Here is a 19581-nt window from a genome sequence, read left to right on the forward strand (position 1 = left end):
TCAAATCTACACCATATTTCTGCCGCACTATAATCATCTCTCACCACCACAGAACCTTTCTGCCGCCGTCCACGCCCTCATCTTCCTCACTGCATCGATGCAGTTCACCCTTCCACCACAAACCCACCATCACTCATGTCACCCTCCTCTGCTCTTCTTCTTCAACATTTCAACGTCCACCTACAACCTTGCTACGCCGCTCACATATCACTTCCCTCCGCCGGAATCCTTCACAATCCAACCACAGTGTGAAAATATCACGACCACCGAAACCGAGTCAGCAACGCCTCACATGGAATACTCTACACCGCTCGACAAAGTTTCAGTACCTTTATTTTGCAAGTTGTTTGAGCAATCTGAGTGGTTAAGTCTTTGAGGAATTGATCATTGCAAAGTAGATCGTGAATGTACGTGATCTGCTCCGACAACAACAACGTTACAGCTCAAGTTCGGTTAAACATAACATCAGGAGCAACAAATTTTGTCTTTGTTGATGATTTCACTCGCATGGTGTTCAGTATTTTTCAGGTTCAAATTTCATTATGTTTGAGTTGTGTATCATTTTGGTTTGGTGATGTTCATCGATTTATGCTTGTTTGCTAGCTTGATTTAGTTTCAAGATTACGTTGTGATTCAATTCCAAGTTTTAGATCGTATCAGTTATCGAATTTTATATTCTTGATTGTGATTTCTATATTAATGTTAGCTCTTGTGTTTGTTGTTCAAAACGGTTACGACTTTGTCGAATTTTCTTGCTAATATACGATTGTAACATTTGATTTGAGTTATTTTTACCACTATCCATGAATGTTGAGTTTGAGAAAATAGAGGATGATTTGGTCTTTTGCGTTTTAATTTTTGTTTCACTCCCTGGTTTTTCTATGTTCATATAATTTTAGCAAAGGATGGCCATGTGGCACCACCCTATTAGACCTGATGAGGAGTTTTTGTGTTGTTTGGCCATTTATGTTTTTCTGGAAACGTTAATCAGAGGAAACAATTTCCCATTCAAAGCTTTTTTCTTTTAATTTTATTTATTTATTATTATTAAAATTTAAATGTTTTATAGTTTCTTTTTTTTATTATTATTTCTCATTTTGGAGTAGGCTTGACCCAATTATTTGAATTAGACACTATCATCTATATATTTGTATCCCCTACTTTGATGTTGTTCTAATTCTTCTTTAATTTGTAAATAATGTAAATAAATTGGGTTGCTTCTATTTTATTTCATTCCACTTATATTAGATTTTTTATCCGCAGATTCGACAATTTTATGTCGTTATGTTGCCCAAATTTGAATACATTGATAGAACATTTCACCAGGTTACGATCTTACGAATGACATTGATCATGTTGTCATTTCGTAAAAACCGGTTTTGAGCACACTAATTCAATTCATTATTAAATCAATATTATTACCCATTTCATTCTCTTTTGATTAAATTAATTAATTAATTAAAATTTTGTTTAACTAGTTTAATTTTGATTAATCAAATTTAATTAACTTGATTATTTAATTTAATTAAATAATCTTAATCAATATTATTACCATTTCTGAATGAATAATTTTAACTACAAGTTAGTACTTGACGTCAAGGAAATTCCAACAATAAGGAACAATCAGAGGAACCTGAACATTCTTCGATGTTGATCCAAATCAAGACCACTTCCTAACCCTATGGATCAGGGGCACGACATCTGATAACCATGTGGACCCAAGAATTGGTCAAGCTGAAACAAATCTCCAAGCATCAGTTGATCAAGGAGGCAAATCATTTCCAAATATTCATTCCATCTGGGGCAAGCCCTTCAAAAGCTCAATAAGGGGAAAACTACTGAAATATTCAAACATTAGGGAAAATTTGGTTCAGGCCATGATATATTCGTTTCCAGGATTTCCTTTCAAAGGAAAATTCCTTCAAAGACCCTACAGGATGGGGCCGACAAGTTGCAAAGAGCCTTGGGGTAGAGTAAGAGCACAATTATCATGCATTGGTTACGTCGTTACGCTCATTAAATCATTTCTAATCCATCAGGGCATATCAGGAAAAGAAATTGAGATTCTCTCAAGAACAAACACGTAGCCTATCAATAAACAGGTCAAACTTGGAGCACCAAGAGCATCCATATTTATCCTTCAATCATCGAATCGTCAAATACCGAGTGTCGGGAAGTCAAATCCTTTCACCAACCAAAAGTCCAATCCTTATTGGCAATTACCAACAAAAAATAAGTCCAATCCCTATTGGCATCTCCAAAACCAAAAGTCCAGCCCATATTCGCAACCACTGAAAGTCCACTTTGCTGGCATCTTCATAAACTCAAATCCAATCAACATTGGTACCCAGAAAATCTCACCCTAGAAAAAGGGTGACCAATCAAAAACTAATCACCTTCATGCATTCCCACATGCATTGCATACAACATACATGCATAACTCTCTCGACGAAACGAAAAGTTTTCATTAACATACACCATATGCATACATAACATAGTATTTTCCGTCAACCCTTTGACGCCGACAATCTTTTTCCATCAACCCTTTGATGACGACATCACATAATAACTCTTTCCCATCAACCCTTTGATGATGATATTCCAAAATATATAATCGTCAACCCTTTGATGATGCCAAATTCTTTCCCATCAACTCTTTGATGATGTCACTCCATAGTGAAGTCCTTTTCGTCAACCCTTTGATAATAACATATTCTTTTCCACCAACCCTTTGGTGATTACACTCTTTAATTCTTTCCGTCAACCCTTTGACGATGTCACTCCTTAGTGAAGTTTTCTTTCCACCAACCCTTTGGTGATGATAGTATTTAATTTATCTTCGTAAAACCTTTGACGATGTCACTCCACAATGAAATATATTTCTGCCAACCCTTTGACGATGACAGATTCTTTTCCACCAACCCTTTGGTGATTCCTTTCTTTACTTCTTTCTGTCAACCCTTTGATGATGTCAAATTATTTTCCACCAACCCTTTGGTTATGGCATTCCTTAATTCTTTTCGTCAACCCTTTGACGACGTGACTCCATAGTGAATTCCTTTCCACCAACCCTTTGGTGATGACAGTATTTAATTTCTTTCCGTCACCCCTTTGACGACGTCACTCCATAGTGAAATATATTTTCGTTAACCCTTTAACGATGACATTTATTTTCCACCAACCCTTTGGTGATGCCTTTCTTTACTTCTTTTCATCAACCCTTTCACGATGTTAAATTCTTTTCCACCAGCCCTTTGGTGATGGCATTCCTTAATTATTTATGTCAACCCTTGGACGACGTCACTCCATAGTGAAGTCCTTTCCGTCAACCCTTTGACGATGACAGTTACCTTTCCATAAACCCTTTAATGATGATATTCTATAACTGATCCTTTTCCATCAACCCTTTAATGACGACATTCACTATCTTCCATCAACCCTTTGATGATGATATTCATCAACCATCTCTCATTGGAAACAAAATAAAGCCCTACAAAAAATCCAAGTACCCAATTGCATTCCCACATGCATCAGTTCATGCATTATTTTCATGCCAAAATAGGAAAATTCATTAAACACAATCCTATCAATTATCAGCATAGCCATGCATAACACTTCCACCGAAATGGAGAGTTTCCTAAAAAATGAAGAAAAAAATTATTCACATTGCTACATGCACATCTAAAAATCCCCAGCAATTACATACTTGCATACATCTCATACATCATTCCATGCATGGTACTTCCACCCATGTGATACAAAACATCAAACATAACATGATTCAGGATCCATGGTCAATCATATGTATCCCGGACTTTCCTCATTTAAGTCGATAGAGTTATTACCTTGCATGTGCTTGCTGAATTATTTCACAGCAAGTTATTCTTAAACTTTATGGTTGATAATGATATTCCCCAGCATATTTGCTTTGTTGCTCCCCAAGCAGAGGTAACTCTAAAAGATCTCTTATGAGCTTTTCCCTTGCCGAGCTTTTCCAGTAAATCTCCTCCAAATGGAGTCTTTTCTGAACTATTTCCCCAAACATTTGTTGCTTTAGATACTGCTTTGTTGATTCGGAGAATCTCATTCATTTGTTTGAGATACTGCTTCATTAATCTGAAGAATCTCATTTGTTCTTAGAGATACTGCTCTAGTATCCTCGAAGAATCTTAGATACGGTTGAGGTATCATTCCCTTGTTGGAATATCTCGATTATATCATATAAGATACTGCTTCGTTGATCCTCAGAGAATCTCGTGTGTTCAGTTCAATACACTGTTCTGCTAATTTTTTAAGAAAGTATTAGATACAATTGAGGTATCATTCTATTGTTGGAATATCTCGATTATGTCATCCAAGATACTGTTCTGATGATTCTCAGAGAGTCTTGACTGTTCCGTTTACCTCACAATAACCTTTCTCACCGTACTTTTCACTGCATTTTATCTTTATATTTCAAAGGAAAAAATTGGGTCTTTTCGTATTTAATTATCTTCCACCATAAATGTACAAAGACTGTTGTCATTCATACCTTCTAGTTCAAGTTAATTAAATAGGGATAGTTGTCATACCCTAATTTTGTCAGGGCATTTTAATAGCTTTCATAAATTCGATTTTATTTTTGAGTTTGCATCATCTGTATAGCATGACACACGTTTCATCATGAATAACGCCTAAAATGTCACCCATAATAAATTCTTGAATACACAGATATACCGTTTGAATCATTTCTTAAATACATGTAAAATCAACAGGTAAAATTTTTTGAAATCAAGCTTGCAAACGTCAGTATTATTAACCTATGATTCGCGTAGTTTAATCTGGTGTGCTCGTTTTATTTTTTCGACGAGTTTTTCAATTGCATTTTGATCCGTCTGAGCCTTTTAACCGATCAAAATTTATTTCAAAATTAAATCAAATGTTGTATTTTTTTGAGAGGTTTATTTCGTGTTGATCATTTTAGTGCATCTGATTTAATTTTTCGAGCAAATTTGTGTCCGGCTTTTACTCATTTTCAGTCGTTTTATTTTTATTCTTTCGCCAAAATATTAATAAAATTTAAATAGAATTTTTCATGTTTTTATTTTATTTTTATCATATTCATTTTAGAAGATGTGATTTTTATCTGATTTAATTGGTTTAAATCGTTTTAAATTAATCAAATCATCTTGAAGGGACATTCTAGACATTTTAAATTATCTAATAATGTGTGTTTGTTTGTGTGCTTCTTGGATTTAATCATAATCATTAGATCAAGATTAATCAATGATCCTTATTAGTTATCCATATATTTATCAATTCATCCAATCAAAATTAAGGTTTAAATAAGTATATTAATAAAGAAAATCAGAAAATAAAAAATATATCTCTCCATCTCATCTCTTGACAGCTTGCGCCCACTCATTGGTATTTTGAAAAAACAAAAAAAAATATCCCTCTCTCTCTCCAAGCGACACATGTCAAGCATGGAATGAAGATAAAAAACTTCTTTTTACCCATAGGAATCCAAACGCAGCCTAAAGGGGATTCTCTTCCCACTTAATAAGAAAAACGGTCTTAAAGAAAAGATCCTTTCTCATCAAAAGAAAAATAAAAAAAAACCCTCTAAAAACATGACAAAAACAACAACAACACATTTCCTCTCTCTCAACCAACGAAATATTCTTCTTCCCACCGCCTTCCATCAACATTCTCCATAACCCTTTTAACTTTCCTCTCCCTCTGATCCATTCACTATCGGCGCAACCTAAACAAACCCCTCCGTCCTCAGCTTTCGTCACCGGACCGCTAACACCATACCTTAAATATACACCCCATTTTTGCCACACACTATCATCCCTCACCATCGGATAACCTTTCTGCCGCTATCCACACCCTCATCTTCCTCACTGCACCTCCGCGATTCATCCTTCCACCACAAACCCGCCATCACTCACGTCACCCTCCTCCGCTATTCTTCTTCAACATTTCAACGACCACCTACAACCTTTCTACGTCGCTCACACATCACTTCCCTCCACCAGGATCCTTCACAATCCAACCATAATTTGAAAATCTCACGACCACCAAAACCGAGTCAGCAACACCTCACATGGAATACTCTACACCGCTCGACAAAGTTTCAGTACCTTTATTTTACAAGTTATTTGAGAAATATGTGTGGTTAAGTCGTTGAGGAATTGGACATTTCAAAGGAGATCAAGAATGTTTGGGATCTGCTCCGGTAATAACAACGTTAGAACTCAAGTTCGGTTAAACATAACAACGTTAGGAGCAACAAATTTTGTCTTCCATTGACGATTTCACTCGCGTAGTGTTCGGTATTTTTCCGGTTCGAATTTCACTATGTTTGAGTTGTGTATCATTTAGGTTTGGTGATGTTCGTCGGTTTATGCTTGTTAGCTAGCTTGATTTAGTTTCAAGATTGCATTGTGATTCAATTCCAAGTTTTAGATCGTGTCAGTTATCGACTTTTATATTCTTGATTTTGATTTCTATATTAATGTTAGCTCTTGGTTTATTGTTCAAAACGGTTACGACATTGTCGAATTTTCTTGCTAATATGTGATTGTAACATTTGATCTGAGTTGTTTTTACCACTATCCATGAATGCTGAGTTTGAGAAAATAGAGGATGATTTGGACTGGTGTGTTTTAATTTTTGTTTCACTCCATGGTTTTTCTATGTTCATATAATTTTAGCAAATGGTGGTCGTGTGGCGCCACCCTATTGGACCTGACGAAGAGTTTTTGTGTTATTTGGCCATTTATGTTTTTCTGGAAATGTTAAGCAGAGGAAACAATTTCCCATTCAAAGTTTTTTTCTTTTAATTTTCTTTATTTATTTATTATTATTAAATTTTAAGTGTTTTATAGTTTCTTTTTATTATTATTATTTCTCATTTTGGAGTAGGCATGACCCAATTATTTGAATTAGACATTATCATCTATATATCTGTACCCCCTACTTTGATGTTGTTCTAATTGTTCTTTAATTTGTAAATATGTAAATAAATTGGGTTGCTTCTATTTTATTTCATTCCATTTATAGCAGATTTTTTTATCCGCGGATTCAACAATTTTATGTCGTTATGTCACTCAAGTTTCAATACATTTATACAACATTTCACTGCATTACGATCTTGCGAATGACATTAATCATGTTGTTATTTCGTACAAACCGGTTTTGAACACACCGATTCAATTCATTATTAAATCGATATTATTACCCATTTCATTCTCTTTTGATTAAATTAATTAATTAATTAAAAATTTTAACTAGTTTAATTTTGATTAATCAAATTTAATTAACTTGATTGTTTGACTTAATTAAATAATATTGATAATTAACTTAATTAATCAATTTAACCAAATTTTAATAAATTAATTTTGCTTCAGCAAGAACTAATTTGTTACTCTTAGAAATTTTAATAAATTATAAGGATACGTAGGCACGAGATTGCGAGATCTTGGCGATCACACTAATAAATTTTAATACGTAGGCACGAGATTGCAAGATCTTGACGATCACACTAATAAGAAAACCTTCCTTTTCCCCCTTTTTGAGGTTCCCATTCACTTCTCTTTTCAATCTTTTATTCACTTGAAGAAAACAAATAACATTTAGCTAACAGTCAAACCACAAATTAAACTAAAGGTTCTCGTTGAGTACACCGGGCGCTATGGGTGCTAATACCTTCCTCTTGCGTAACCGAATCCCGGACCCGAATATGGTTTTAACAACATATTACAAAAGGCACGGATGGTCGGTTATGAATTTCTAATGCCAAGTTACACTCAAAAGTGTTCGTCAAAAAACCAGTTAATTCTTGCCGAAATTTACCTGCCTCAAAATTCCCAATCAGTTTTTATCGGTGCTTCACACAGGACACCTTCCCCTGTGGGGAAATCTCAACAACTCTATAATTTGATCAGTAGTATACTCATATTCTATATTAAACAAGTGGAATTTAAGTGTTCATACAGTGCTTGTTGTGTTTGGATTAACATAGTAGATAAGTGAACTTAAAAAGACACCAGATTGCGAGATCTTATTTATTATTCTACTTACGTTTAGATCACGTTTCTATTAATACGTAGGCACGAGATTGCGAGATCTTATCGACATTTCTAAAGATTGCATAATCACACTAATAAATTTTAATAAATTATTCCTTCAATAGAATAAATAAAGTTTGGTGGCGACTTTGTTCGAACTAATTTTTCTGCGACCGTCACGAGGAATCGTATTTTTCGAGATGCGACAGTATCATTCTGAGGGATGGGGCAACATGCAAATCATAAGTCCAATTTTCTCTCCTTCGTACGTTGGTACTGTCGCATCCGCGAAAAACAACCGGCGGGAAAAACAAACAAACAGAGCCGCCACCGTGCGTTATTTATCCCAAAAGAGGGAAAGGAAACGCTCGAAGTAAACCTAGAAAAGACATGGTCTCGCGACCAAAGAGAGATGGGATCGGGAGTCGGTTATGCGAAGGGAAGGTATTAGCACCCCTACGCATCCGTAGTACTCGACGGGATCCACGCTCAAAAGGATAGAAGAAAGGTTGCTAAACACTGCTCAAAAGAATGCACACACACACTGGAATAAGACAGATGGAAGAAGAGGGGAACGGGCTCGCTAGGATATCGCATCCTATGCCTACGTATCTCATCTGGAATGAGAATCAGAGCTACCGTAGTTCGGCTCACGCACGCCAAACAAAACACAAACAGGAAACCGACTGCCAATCGCTGGACTTATGTCAGACTCCACACAAACGGGCAAACAGGGAAACCGAATGCCAATCACTGGACTTACATCAGACTCCGAACCAACAAACACACACAGGAAACCAACTGCCAATCGTTGGACTTACGTCAGACTCCAAACGCATACATAGGAAACCGACTGCCAATCGCTGGACTTACGTCAGACTCCAAGAAAACAAGAGGTTAACCGGACGCTGAGTCGTCAAAAGCAACAAAAAAGTTGAACAAACAAGCTAACAGGGAGTCTGGTACTCGAGCCTGCTAGCTGTCAAGCAAACACACACAAAAAAGGAAAAGGGTGCCCGGAGAGATCTCGTACGATCTCCTGCCTACGTACCTCATCTGGTATGAGGATCAGGGCGACGTAGTTCCCCTTAACAGGGAAAGAACTTCTAACCTAACCAGAGACTGGGAAATGACAAACTAGAAGGGAGCCTGACTCGAGCCTAATAGTTATCATGTAAATCCACCATGGTCTTAGGTTAAGGTTTCTATCTAACTTGCACAGGGAGCAAGCTATCCTAAACAGCACAAGCAAACATATACAAGCACAAAAAGCAAGCACACACACTATATGCAAACAATTGGGCTCATACAAGGTTAGGCTGTGAAACACAAGCCAACTGGAATCGGGTGTAGTTAGCTCTTAACCCTAACATTGAGAGTTAGGGTGAAGCAGATGAAATGGGAAGTGAGGGTAAGGCCTCACAGCTCTTATCCCTGGCTTGGGAGAGCTTCAGACAAATGAAAGTGCGGGAGTTCAGAAAGTTGGAACTCTTCTCCACATATGACTGACACAACAAAGATCTTGGGTTAATATCCACAATGCATCAACACATGGGGTGAGCAAAGTGGATGACACACTGAATAGCAGGAGATGGATTGCACATCTCTTTTATCTGCCAATTGCCTCTTAAGAGGTCTTTACCTGCTTGGCACAAAAGTAAACATTCACAAGCATTGCCTCTTAAGGAGGGCTTCAGACAGGTGCCTGCCCACATAACAGGACAGGTCTTCCAGACTACATGAAGTCAGAGAGTTATACCTCAGTGGTTAAGCGACCAAGCAAAGCAGAAACAAGTTTAAAAGAACTCAAAGCAACTTAGGTACCTGTGAAAAATCTAAACCAATCAGTTTACAAGTCAAACAAACAGACAGACAACAGTCAATCACACAATCAGACAGATAAAGCATTAGGCAACAATGTGCAAGCCACAAGCCAATAGGCACAACACAAAGGACTTGGTATCAACCTACAAAGCAACATAAGGTTAGCCAATCATCAACCAATTAATCAACTTAAATGAGTGAACCACTTCAACCATGGTAATGTGCTTCTTAACCTGAAATCCACAATCCAAACAGTGAGTCCAAACCACTAGGTCAAAGCCTAGGGTCAAAAGTAGGTCAAACATTCAAAACAGAACATGAAATTTAACATGAATCAACTTCAATCACATCTTGACACATTCCAAAAGGTCTCACATCAATATCATTAACCAAAAGCATTTCATGATCAATTGAAGTTCAAGGCAATTTTAAAGCTCAAATGTGACCAACCAGAATGAAAAATCTCAATTAAATCAGAAATGATTCAAATAATTCCAACAAAATTCATGATCAATCACAACATTCATAACATGCATCACATAAAAAATCAGGACAATTGGAGGTCATTTGGCATGGCAAATTCATAGCACAAGTTGAACAAGCAAAGGTGTGACACAAATTGTCACACCAACTTAGCACAAGCATAAAACAGAGATGACAATTGATAAAAATACCAAATCAACACCAAAATGTCAAGCAATATGTCTAGTTATAGCATGCAAAATTTCACATTCATTGGATCAAAGACCAGCATTTCACAACATGATAACCAAGGCAAGGTCAAATATGGACATGTACTCAAACATCCTAGCACCAAAACTATCCAGCCAAGCACAACTTGCAAACTTATGATGATAAAAAACTAGAGAAAATAAGGATCACAATGCAAAAAACCTGGTATTTTTTGGATCAATATTCAATTTGTTTTGATTTTTTGAAGTTTGAAAATGAAATGAAATAAAAGTGTGACAATGGAAATGAATTAAATGAAATAATATTTAAATTGAATTAATTGGCGCTGAAGGGATGAAACGCCGCGTTTCATTAAAACGCTGGCAGTCAACACCAATCAACGCGGGCGAGAGCCAATCTGAAGCGTGCATGGGCATTGGCATGCACCAATCACGTGCAAACCCTAAGAAACACAATAGGCAACGCTTTTTCGTGGTAATAACAGATTAGAACCGTTGCCAAAGACCTGCATTTCATCTTCTTCATCGTGCAACAGAGGAACAGTGTATTGTTCATACACTCAAGAACAAATTCTCCAGATTTTAAAAATAAGCACATCAACACACAGCATATTCATCATAGATCATGAATCAAGCATGGATTAAGCATGGATCATCACATTAAGGTCAAATCGAGCAAATCAAGTTTCACACATGAAAATTCAAATTAACCTAACTCAGTCAATATTGCATGGAAATTCATGGTTCAACGCTCAGAATGATCAGCACATCAAGATCTACAATATTATCATAATAATTTTGAGAAATGAGAGATTCAATTGGTGACCTCTTGAAGAGCAGAAGTTGGAATTCGTGTTGTCCAGGCTTTGCAATGCTCCAAACTTCCTCTATGCAGCTTGTAGAGTTGATAGGATGAGAGATTAAAGTTCAATTGTGCACGAATCCTCCAGAATTTCAAATCACCATTGATGCTTCATGCTTTGAATATGCTTCCATGTGCCACGATTCTCTTGAATTCTACCTCCAAACTTGCTCAATGATGCTTCAGAATGATGAATCAACCAAGAGAAATGCAATTTGTTTGAAGAAATTGAAAGAAAATTTGAGAGAAAAAGTTTGATGAATTTGATCTAGATCTGAAATTATGATTCCTCCCCTTGAAAAACAGTTAGGGTTTGGCTTTTATACCTCCCCCTAATCATGCTTAATTATGCTTAAACCAATTTGCAAATGGAATTAGTGAGTTATGGAGTGTTTTGGCAAATTTGGTTTTTCACCCTATGCATGAAATGCATGGTGAATAGTGCACGAAAATCTGATTCATTTCCACTTAAAATTTGATTTTAGAGCCAATGGTAATGGTAAAATGATCAAGCCATGCACCAATTTTGAATTTCAAAATTTCCCTCCAAAAATCCAAGAAATTATCAAATGATCATGTGAATATAATTCATGTAATGCAATGTAGGATTTGGAAAATAGAGGTTAAGAGAAGGAAAATGCAAAAAGAGCCATCCAATTTGGAGCTTTGGTTGAGAAGTTATGCTCATTTGAATCTTCAAGTACACTTGGTCAAGTTTTGATCATATCTCCTTAACCACACATGAGAAATTGATGATCTTGGACTTTTTGGAAATGGGAGAGAAAGATCTACAACTTTCATGTTCAACAAAATTTCATTTGAAGCTTTCTTGATGATGTAATCTTGAGTTGAAAACCTTTCCATTTTTGGCAAATTCAAATTATAGGTCACTTTCTATTTTTGGAAAGTTTTGTCCTGACTTTAAATTCTTCAAAGTTGATGTTTGAAATGTCAAATGAGACTTGTTTGAACATAATGAAGTATTTCTAGCCACTTCCCACCTCCAAATCCACAGTTGACTTTGCAGTTGACATACAATTGATTTGATCATGCACAGATGATTTTGAGCCTTAACCACTTGATGAAATGGCTCCACCATGAAACCCTAGCTTATACAAGATCCATAAAATCATATGATGATCTCCATCTCAAGAAAGATCTCATCTCCTTGCAAAACCCTAACTAGAAGAATGCAACTGATTAGGGTTGACCAGAGGTCAAAACCCTAATCCCAAGGAACCTGATCAGGAATAATGAACCATGATGATGATGATGTACCATTTCAACCGAGATAATACCCAATCTCCTTGAGGAACCAAAAACCCTAATTGAAGCACAAACCTCAGATGATTAGTGATCAATTCATGAGACCCTCAAGCTTGAATCTCTTAACCTCTCTATCTTCTAAGCAAGACTCAGGAGGATGACTTGCTTGTTCTCACATGATATGCAATATGTAATGCCTAAAGTCCTGCAAAATGAAATGCAATATGCTAAGCTAGTCCCAAGAGAGGAGGGCAAATTTTGAGGTGTTACAGCTGCCCCTATTCAATCCACTGTGAACCTGTCGATATGAACAGCCTCGGCTTTCAGATGATCAGGGTGAAGAGTGATTGAATACCAAGAACAGACGAACAATTTGCACTCTGATGGGAAATAATTAACAAGGCCTGTCAGAATCGGCAAAGAAACAATCTCAAAAGAAAAATTCGTCTGGTACGGAGAAAGTCGGCCTGAACACCGAAACAGCATGTTGACTTGGCTACCAAAATAAATGGTAACACAGGAATAACCATGGCTTGAACGCCGCATCCGCTGGGGATTATTATTATTATTTCTTTTACTTTTTCTTGAACCCCGAAACTTTCTAATTGATAATCTTTTTTTTTTGCTTTTCTTGAACCCCGAACAAATATTTTCGCGCGTATGATCCCCGATCACCGCATTTGAACCCCGACATCTTCATAGTAGTCTTGTTTTCCAAACAATGAACCCCGCTCTCCAATTGAACCCCAGTCGCCTGACGATAACTCGCGATCGCCATTATGAACCCCGTTCTCCAGAAAACACCCCGTGTCTCCCTTTCTCCATTTGAACCCCGTTCTCCAGAAAACACCCCGTGTCTCCCTTTCTCCATTTGAACCCCGTTCTCCAGAAAATGCCCAGCATCTCCTTCTCTCCATTTGAACCCCGTTCTCCGTTTTCTTGTGATAATTCCGCTGGCAACGCCGGAAATAACACTAAAATACCACTCTGATGGCGACATATCAGAGGGTACACCTTCACAACAGGAAGGTAACATGTGCATTTCTTCCTCAGAAGACACCCATAACGACCTCTGTCAGCCTCAGCCAAAGTCTAAGGTGACACATGATCAGAAGACAATCCTGAGGACCTCATCCCGGATATAATCTTCAACTCCAATCTCTATTTGAACCCCGTTCTCCAGAAAATTCCGCAACACTTCCCTTTCACCAACCAGTTCATACCTAGGATAACATCAATCTGCACTAGTGGAAGACACACAAGGTCCATTCCAAAGTCTCTACCAAAAATACTCAAAGGACAATTTAAACAAACTGAAGTAGTAGTCACTGAACCCTTCGCAGGAGTATCAATCACCATACTTCCATGCATCTCAGATATCTCTAACTTAAGTTTCACAGCACAATCCAAAGATATAAAGGAATGAGTCGCACCTGTGTCAATAATAGCTACAAGAGGAAAGCCATTAATATAACACGTACCTCGGATCAAACGATCATCTGCAGAAGTCTCAGAACCCGATAAAGCAAAAAACCTTGCCTCCCGACTGGTTCTCTCTCTTCGGCTTAGGACACTGTGGACTGATATGACCCACTTCTCCACAGTTGAAACAAGTCACAGTCTTCAACCGGCACTCTGCAGCCAAGTGACCACCCTTGCCACACTTAAAACACTTCTTTTCATTACTGGTACACTCATGGATACGATGTCCAGCCTGACCACATCTGTAACACTTAGCAGGGGCACTAGAGTCTCCCCCACTAGGCCTCTTCATCCCACTCTGTCTCTGGAAACCTTTGCCGACTGCATACGGTTTCCCACGATCATTTTGATTCTTGCCTTTCCTATCAACCCTCTGCTGATAGCTCTCTGCTCTGGCCTTGGTATCCTGTTCAAAAATCCTGCAACAGTCAACCAAATCAGAAAACACTCTAATCCGCTGATACCCAATAGCCTGCTTGATCTCGGGATGTAACCCGTTCTCAAACTTCACGCATTTTGAAAATTCCCCAGTAGCCTCGTTATAGGGAGTGTAATACTTCGACAGCTCTGTGAACTTAGCAGCATACTCAGTAACAGACCGGTTGCCCTGCTTTAATTCTAAAAACTCTATCTCTTTCTTTCCTCTGACGTCCTCTGGAAAATACTTCCTCAGGAATCTCTCTCTGAACACAGCCCAAGTGATCTCAGCATTCCCAGCAGCTTCCAACTCAGTGCGGGTAGCAACCCACCAATCGTCTGCTTCCTCTGACAACATATGCGTACCAAACCTGACCTTCTGGTTATCGGCACACTCAGTCACTCGGAAGATCCTCTCGATCTCCTTCAACCACTTCTGAGCACCATCTGGATCGTATGCTCCCTTGAACATTGGAGGATTGTTCTTCTGGAACTCACTCAGTTGACGAGCAGCTCCCATTCCCACAACATTCGGATTCCCTCCAAGTACTCCAGCTAGCATACCCAGAGCCTCAGCAATCGCAGCATCATCTCTAGCTCTTCCAGCCATCTCTATTCTGAAAACCCAACAAGCTAAACAATAAGTACTGATAGGGTTACACAACACCTATCCCGTACAGGGGAACAGAATAATTATGACTCGACTCGACCGACTATGCTCTGATACCACTAATGTAACACCCTTCTAAAATACCCCAAAATATTTAATTAAAATAGCAATATATCAATCAGAGTAATTATGCAATTAAGGGTGTCACACAATCATTTCACACCGTTTTCCAAAATATCCTGTCATGCTCATTTATTTAATCAAAATAAAACACTTGCATAATGCGCAGTGGATACAAACTAACAACATTCAAACCATGTAATACATTACATGTAAAGTTGTTCAACAACCAAATGAAAATATAGTAAAACATCCCATCCCGATGTTACATCTACCAGAGCATGACCCACTAAGGAACTACACTAGACTCCAAGGACTAGCTTCTACTCAATCACTGCTCGTTACCTGAAAAATAGTTGTAAGGGTGAGTTCCTCAATCGATATAATAAGCATTATAAAACATCATGTAATGCTAAGTAATTTAACACATATCATCACCCTAATCACATCACACATTCGGTAACGGCACATCAATTCAAATATCATACTCAATACCAATACAATTCATGCTCATACTCAATATCAACACAAACACACGTATAATATTGGAATACATCCATTCATATTATACGCCATACACATATTATGCAATGAGACTCCATGCATGCGGTACCGACTATTTGTGAACATATAGTTCACCTCACCGTCCAAATCCAGGCACGGCTACCAAGCCCACTAGTCCCACTCATTTGAGACTTAGTGACTCACTCACTAATTCCTCACCATGGGAATTAGCTACCACCCCAAGGGCCATGCTATGCACGCTAATTCACCTAGCATGCAAACATCAACAACAGTCCAAAATGACTAACTCACTAATTCCTCACCATGGGAATTAGCTACCACCATAAAGGCCACAATATACATGCTAATCACCTAGCAATGCTAAATCATCAACCAAAATTCAAGAATAGACATATGCTCACACTCTAAGCCATAAAACAGTCTATTCACAAATGCACACATAACTGATACATTCACAAGATCATGCATACCATCACACATCGTCAGTATTTTATCACATAAGCATATCAGATCATGCCAAAGAACAACCACAGTATTAGCACACTCTACTAATACCTATACTACTCAAAACAACGGGAAATGATCCCTAATATATCGTACATCAGCTAAATCACATTACTCAGCTGAACAACCAAAAACTGCACAACAACAGCACAGAAAAATCACAATCCTGCCCATACGCGTACTGCCTAGTCCCATACGCGTATGGCCCATTTCTCAGCCAATCCCATACGCGTAACACCATCTCATACGCGTATGCTACGCGTATCACTTCCCCATACGCGTACCAACAGAGACCAAACTACGTTCAAAACATCATCTTCCTCATCCATACGCATATTGCCTAGTGCCATACGCGTACCAGACCATCTCATACGCGTATTGCCTAGTGCCATACGCGTATGACCAGAAACCAGACTTCCAGATCTGCTATGTCTTTCTCTGCTACGAGATCTATCCAATTCAACCTTCCACAGTCCAATTTTACACATTATTCGTTCATATCCTCTAACACAAATCATACCCTATTCGATTTCACAAAATCTAACATTATTACATTTAATTCCTACGAATTTCCTTCATTTATAATCCAAATTTCGTTCATCCAATATTTCACAATTTTCATCATACATCATTCCAATCAGAGGTAAATCAATGGTTTATCACTACCCAGTACATATTATCCCATAATACCCATTAAACGATGATAAACCCCCCTTACCTGAGTTAATCCGGCGAATCTTTAAGCTTCAAGCTCTTCCTCTCTCCAACCCTTGTTCTCTGGTTCTCTTTGCCCTTTTTCCACTTTTCTGTCCCTTTTCCTTTTCACGTGAAAATAACCCTTTCACCAAATGGGACCTTTTCTAATTCCAACTTTTATTCCAATAATAATAATAATAAAATAATCCAATAATATTAATTCCAATTATTTAATTAAATTAATAAATATATTATTAACTTAAATTAAATAATTATCTTATTTTATCGGGGTGTTACAACTCTCCCCCACTAAAAGAGTTTTCGTCCTCGAAAACATACCTCAAGCGAATAACTCTGGATACGACTCCTTCATCTGGCTCTCAAGTTCCCAAGTCACATTGCCACCTGCTGGTCCTCCCCAAGCTACCTTTACCAAAGCAATCTCTTTACCCCGCAACTGCTTCAACTCTCGATCCTCGATCCTCATAGGTGATGTTTCAACAGCCAGGTTATCTCTCACCTGTACATCATCTACTTGGACTACATGCGACGGATCAGGAATGTACCTCCTCAACTGAGACACATGAAAAACCTCATGCAAATTCGCAAGTGACGGCGGTAAAGCGATACGATAGGCTACCTCCCCTATCCTCTCTAAAATCTGATAAGGACCAATAAATCGAGGTGTCAACTTCTTCGACTTCAAAGCTCGACCAACCCCAGTTATCGGAGTAACACGAAGAAACACATGTTCTCCCTCTTGAAACTCAAGTGCCTTCCTCCTCTTGTCGTGATAACTCTTCTGACGACTCTGAGCAATCCTCATCTTCTCCTGAATCATCTTAATCTTTTCCGTAGTCTGTTGAACAATCTCCGGTCCAACCACAGCACTCTCACCGGACTCATACCAACATAAAGGTGTCCGACATCTCCTACCATACAAAGCTTCAAACGGTGCCATACCAATGCTCGAATGAAAACTATTGTTGTAGGTAAACTCAATCAAAGGTAAATAACAATCCCAAGCACCTCCTTTTTCCAAAACACACGCCCTCAAAAGATCCTCTAGTGACTGAATCGTCCTCTCAGTCTGACCATCAGTCTGCGGATGATATGCAGAACTCAATCTCAGCTTAGTTCCCAAAGCCTTCTGCAAACCTTCCCAAAACTTCGATGTAAATCTAGGATCTCTGTCCGAAACAATACTCGACGGAATACCATGCAAACTTACAATCTTCTCAATATACAACTCGGCTAATCTCTCTAACGGATAATCCATTCTGATCAGAATGAAATGAGCCGATTTCGTCAATCTATCAACAATCACCCAAATAGCTTCAAAATTCTTAATTGTCCTCGGTAAACCAGAAACAAAATCCATACTGATACTATCCCACTTCCACTCTGGAATAGCCAACGGTTGCATTAGCCCAGACGGCTTCTGATGCTCAATCTTCGACTTCTGACAAGTCAAACAAGAATAAACAAAACTTGCAATTTCTCTTTTCATTCCCGGCCACCAAAATAACTTTTTCAAATCATGATACATCTTCGTAGCTCCAGGATGAATACTCAAGCCACTACGATGTCCTTCCTCAAGAATACTCTTCTTCAGTTCGGTAACATCCGGAATACACACCCGATTACCAAATTTCAAAACACCATTCTCATCAACTCTGAATTCACCACCTTGACCTTGATTCACTAGAGTCAACTTATCAACCAAAAGCACATCGGATTTCTGACCCTCTCTAATCTCATCCAGAATACCACTCGTTAACTTCAACATTCCCAATTTAACACTATTGTGTGTACTCTCACACACCAAACTCAAGTCTCTAAACTGTTCAATTAAATCCAATTCTTTAACCATTAACATAGACATATGCAATGATTTCCGACTCAATGCATCAGCCACTATGTTTGCTTTACCCGGATGGTAATTCAAACCAAAGTCATAATCCTTCAGAAACTCTAACCATCTCCTCTGTCTCATATTCAGCTCTTTCTGATCAAACAAATACTTTAAACTTTTATGGTCACTGAAAACCTCAAATCTTGACCCGTACAAGTAATGCCTCCATAACTTCAGAACAAATACCACGGCTGCCAACTCTAAATCGTGTGTCGGATAGTTCCTCTCATGAACCCTCAGCTGTCTCGAAGCATAAGCTATAACCTGCTTATTCTGCATCAATACACCACCCAAACCCAACAATGAAGCATCACAGTAAACCTCAAATGATTCCGACGAACTCGGTAATATCAGAATAGGAGCAGTAGTCAACCTTCTTTTTAACTCTTGGAAACCTTCTTCACATTTTGAGTCCCAAACAAACGCTTGCCCCTTTCTAGTCAACATCGTCAACGGTAACGCCAACTTAGAAAATCCCTTAATGAATTTCCTATAATAACCTGCAAGTCCAAGAAAACTCCTTATCTCCGAAACTGACTTCGGAGCTTCCCATTTAGATACCGCTTCTATCTTAGAAGGATCAACAACAACACCACCCCTTGAAATCACAT

Source organism: Lathyrus oleraceus, chromosome 3 (assembly GCF_024323335.1).
Source record: "Lathyrus oleraceus cultivar Zhongwan6 chromosome 3, CAAS_Psat_ZW6_1.0, whole genome shotgun sequence".
Taxonomy (NCBI): domain Eukaryota; kingdom Viridiplantae; phylum Streptophyta; class Magnoliopsida; order Fabales; family Fabaceae; genus Lathyrus; species Lathyrus oleraceus.